We start from the raw sequence: 5,264 nt of genomic DNA on the forward strand, positions 1-5,264 counted from the left end.
TTGGTCGACTCAGCTGTTCCAGCCTGTGGGCTTTGGAAAGTCCAAACGGCCCAGACAAGGAAGAGTCCCCAGAACAGAGCACCACAGCAGCGTTGCCAGATCGTGGCCAGACTGCTTCTTTATGTGGCGCCGGATCCATTCTTCTTCACTGGGTGGGACCTCCCAGCCAGGCCCTCCAGCCACATCCACCCGCACATATTAGGGACAGAACCCTGATCTCTCCCTGGGACAGAGTGCCTGAGGGAGGGGAAGGCCGCCACCTGTGTTGGTTGAATGACAGCCATTCCAGCCTGCAGGCTTTGGAGAGTCCAAATGGTCCAGAGGAGGAAGGGTACCCCCAGCAGCGCGGCACAGCAACCTTGCCAAATTGTGGCCAGACTTCCTCTTTAAGCAGGGCCCCATCCATTCCTCCTCACTGAGTGGGACCTCCCAGCCAGGCACTCCAGCCACACCCGTCCTCACGTGTTAGGCACAGAGCTCTGATTTCTCCCTGGGAGGGAGTGCCTGGGGGAGGGGAGGGCTGCCACCTGGGTTGGTTGGAGGAGGACTTAGGCCTTCCAGCCTGCGCGCTTTGGAGAGTCTAAGGTGACACGGGCAGAGGCAGTTCCCCACCACAACACAGCTGTTTTGTCAAGGTGTGGCCAGGCTGCTTCTTTAAGTGGGACCCTGATCCACTCCTCCTCGCAGGGCAGGTCCTCCCAGCCGGGTCTTCCTAGATGGGGCATCTGGCCACCCCCACTCACGTTCTACAGGGCCAACAGAGCTCTAATTTCTCCGTGGGATGGAGTGCCTGAGGGGCAGGGCAGGCCACCACCTTGGCCGTCTGGGCTTCTCAGCTGGTCCAGTTTGTGGGCCTTCGAGAGCTCAAACCATTTGGGGACTGAAGGGATCCCCAACACAGCACAGGTGCCTTACCAAAAAGCAGCCAGACTGCTTGTTTAAGCAAGCCCCTGATCCTGTTCTTCCTGACTAGATGAGACCTCCCAACTGGGGTCTCCTGCCACCTCCTACAGGTGTGTTCGGGCTGGCAATAGGCCAGTACACTCCTGGGACAGAGCTTCCAGAGGAAGGGACAGGGTGCCATCTTTCCTGTTTCACCAGTGATACCTTCAGGTACAGGAAAAACCAAGGCAACTAGGGTCTGGAGTGGAGCCCCAGCAAACCACAGCAGCCCTGTGGAAGAGTGGGAAGGCTCTAAAAAGAAAAACAAACAGAAAACAACAACAACAAACACAAAAATCCAATCCAAAGGTCAGCAACCTCAAAGACTGAGGGTAGATAAACCCACAAAGATGAGAATCAGTGCAAAAATACTGAAAACTCAAAAGGCCAGAGTGTCCTCTTTCCTCCAAATGACTGAAACACCTCTCCAGCAAGGGCTCAGAACTGGGCTCCTATTCAAAACAGTATTGGAAGTTCTGGCCAGGGCAATGAGGCAAGAGAAAGAAATAAAGGTATTCAGATAGGAAGAGAGGAAGTCAAACTATCTGTGTTTGCAAGTAACATGATCCTATATCTAGAAAACCCCATTGTCTCAGCCCCAAAGTTTCTTAACCTGATAAGCAACTTCAGCAAAGTCTCAGGATACAAAAATCAGTGTGCAAAAATTGCTAGCATTTCTATATACCAACAACAGGCAAGCAGAGAGTCAAATCATGAACGAACTCCCATTCACAATTGCTACGAAAAGAATAAAATACCTAGGAATACAGCCAACAAGGGAAATGAAGGACCTCTACAAGGAGAACTACAAAACACTGCTTAAGGAAATCAGAAAGGACACAAACAAGTGGGAGCTGAATGATGAAATCACATGGACACATGGTGGGGAGCAAAACACACTGGGGGCTGTCAGAGGATGGGAAGTGAGAGGAAGGAGAGCATAAGGAAGAACAGCTAATGGATTATGGGCTTAATACTCAGGTGCTGGAATGATCTGTGCAGCAAACCACCATAACACACATTTACCTATGTAACAAACCTGCACATCCTGCACATGTACTCCTGAACTTAAAATAGAAGTTGGAAATAAAAGAAAAGAAAAATTGAGTGGAAAGTATAGAGAGTTCCCATATACCACCTCACTCTGCTTATTTTTCCTGTTATTAACATCTTGAGTTAGTGTGGTATATTTGTTAGAATTGATGAATCAATATGGATATATTATTATTAATTAAAATACATAATTTACATTAGGGTTGATTCCGTGTTGTACCTTCTATGGGTTATGACAAATGTAATGTGTAATGACATGTGTCCACCATTACAGTATCAAACCCTAAATATTACCTGTGTTTCACCTACTCTCTCCCTACTACCGCTTCTGAATCTCTCTGAACCACTGACCTTTTTACTGTCTTCATAGTTTTGCCCTTTCTAGAATGTCATATAGTTTGAATCCCAGTATGTGGCCTTCTCAGATTGGCTTCCTTCACTTAGCAATCTGAAGTTAAGATTCATCCTTTTTTTTTATGGCTTTATAGCTCATTTCTTTTTAGTATTGAATAATATTCCCTTGTATGAATGTACCAACAGCTTGTTTATCACTATTGAAGGACATCTTGCTTGCATCCAAGTTTTGGCAATTATGAATAAAGCTGCTATAAAAAATCTCATATGAGGGTTTTTGTATGGATGGAAGTTTAGAACTCACTAGGGTAAATACCAAAGGGTGTGATTATAGCATCATATGATAAGAGTATGTTTAGTTTCATAAAAAACTGCCAAACTGTGTTCCAAAGTGGTTGTAACATTTTGCATTCCCACCAGCAATGAATGAGAGTTCCTGTTGCTTCACATCCCTAGCAGCAATTGGTGTTGTCAGTTTTTTGGATTTTAGCCCTTATAATAGGTATGTAGTGGTAATTGCAAATTAAAATAACAATCAGAAACCACTACACATGTATTAGAATTGGTCTATATGTCTGTTTTTATGTCAGTACCACACTGTTTTGATTACTGTAGCTATGCAATATGCTTGTTTTGTTTTGTTTTGTTTTCGAGACAGAGTCTGGCTCTGTCACCCAGGCTGGAGTGCAGTGGCGTGATCTTGGCTCACTGCAAGCTCTGCCTCCCGGGTTCATGCCATTCTCTTGCCTCAGCCTCCCAAGTAGCTGGGACTACAGGCACCCGCCACCATGCCCGGCTAATTTTTTTGTATTTGTAGTAGAGACGGAGTTTCACCATGTTAGCCAAAATGGTCTTGATCTCCTGACCTCGTGATCCACCTGCCTTGGCCTCCCAAAGTGCTGGGATTACAGGTGTGAGCCACCACGCCTGGTTGCTATGTAATATGCTTTGAAATCATGAAGTGGGAAAAATACAACTTTGTTCTTTTTTAAAAGATTGTTTAGGGTACTTGGGGTCCCTTGAAATATTAATTTCAGGATACATTTTTCTATTTCTGCAAAAAATACTATTGTGACTTTGATACTGATTGCAATAAATCTGTAGATCACTTTGTGTACTATTGACATTTTAACAATATTATTTTCCAATCCATGAACACAGTTCAGTTCAGTTTTCTTCAGCAACACTTTGTAGTATTTGTTTTGTTTTGTTTTTGAGACAGAGTCTCACTCTGTTGCCCAGGCTGGAGTGCAGTGGCACAATCTTGGCTCACTGCAACCTCTGCCTCCCGGGTTCAAGCTATTCTCCTGCCTCAGACTCCCGAGTAGCTGGGATTACAGGTATGCCCCACCATGCCTGGCTAATTTTTGTATTTTTAGGAGGCACAGGGTTTTGCCATGTTGGCCAGGCTAGTCTCAAACTCCTGACCTCAAGTGATCTGGTCGCCTCAGCCTCCCAAAGTGCTGGGATTACAGGTGTGAGCAACTGCGCCTGGCCTTTTCTATTCTAAATAGAATTTTAAAATTAATTTCCTTTTCAAATTGTTCATTGTTAGAGAAATGAAACTGATTTTTGTGTGTTGATTTTGTATTCTGCAACTTCACTAAATTTATTTTTTAGTTCTAACAGGTGTGTGTGTGTCTCTCTGTGTGTGTCTGTGTGTGTAATCTTTATGGTTGTCTGCATATGAGATCATATCATTAGACATAACTATTTCTTCCTTTCTAATTTGGATGCCTCTTATTTCTTTTTCTTTTCTAATTGCTCTGGCTAGAACTTCCAATACAATGTTGAATAGAAGTGATGATAGTGGGAATCCTTGTTTGTTTCTCATCTTATAGGAAACGTTTTGAATCTTCCACCGTTAAGTATGATGTTAGCTGTGGGCTTTTCATATATGGCCTTTAGTATCTTGAGGTATTTTCCTGCTATTCATTCCTAGTTTATAGAGTGTTTTTATCATAAGTGGCTGTTAAATTTTGTCAAATGTTTTTCTATGTTAGTTGAGGTGATAATGTGGACTTTTTCCATTATTCTGTTAATGTGGTTTATTACATTGATTGATTTTCATATGTTGAACCAACCTTGCATTTCAGTAATAAATCCACTTGTCATGATGTATAATTCTCTTAATGTGCTGTTGAACTCTGTTTGCTATTATTTTGTTGAATATTTTTGAATCAATATTTATCAGAGATATTGGTCTATAGTTTTCTTGTAGTGCCTTTGTCTGGCTTTGGTATCAGGAGAATGCTAGTCTCATTAAATGAGTTTAGAAGTTTTCCGTCCTCTTCAATTTTTTTTTTTTTTTGGAAGAGTTTCAGGGGTATCTGTGTTCTTCTTTAAATGCTTTGTAGAATCCATGAGTGAACCCATAGGGTCCTGAGGTTTTCTTTTTTTTTTTTTTTTTTTTTGAGACTGAGTCTGGCTCTGTCGCCCAGGCTGGAGTGCGGTGGCCGGATCTCAGCTCACTGCAAGCTCCGCCTCCCGGGTTCACGCCATTCTCCTGCCTCAGCCTCCCGAGTAGCTGGGACCACAGGCGCCCGCCACTTCGCCCGGCTAGTTTTTTGTATTTTTTAGTAGAGACGGGGTTTCACCGTGTTAGCCAGGATGGTCTCGATCTCCTGACCTCGTGATCCGCCCGTCTCGGCCTCCCAAAGTGCTGGGATTACAGGCTTGAGCCACCGCGCCCGGCCCTGAGGTTTTCTTTTGGGATGTTTTTGATAGCTGATTCAGTGTCCTTGCTAATTACAGATTTGTTCAGATTTTCTATTTCCACATGATTCAGTTTTGGTGGGTTTGTTTTCTGGGAATTTGTCCCTTTCATCTAGGTTATCCAATTTGTTGACCTATAATTATTCACAGTAGTCTCTTTTTTTTTTTTTTTTTTTTTTTGAGACGGAGTCTCGCTCTGT

The sequence above is a fragment of the Theropithecus gelada genome, chromosome X, assembly GCF_003255815.1.
Source record: "Theropithecus gelada isolate Dixy chromosome X, Tgel_1.0, whole genome shotgun sequence".
NCBI classification, from domain to species: domain Eukaryota; kingdom Metazoa; phylum Chordata; class Mammalia; order Primates; family Cercopithecidae; genus Theropithecus; species Theropithecus gelada.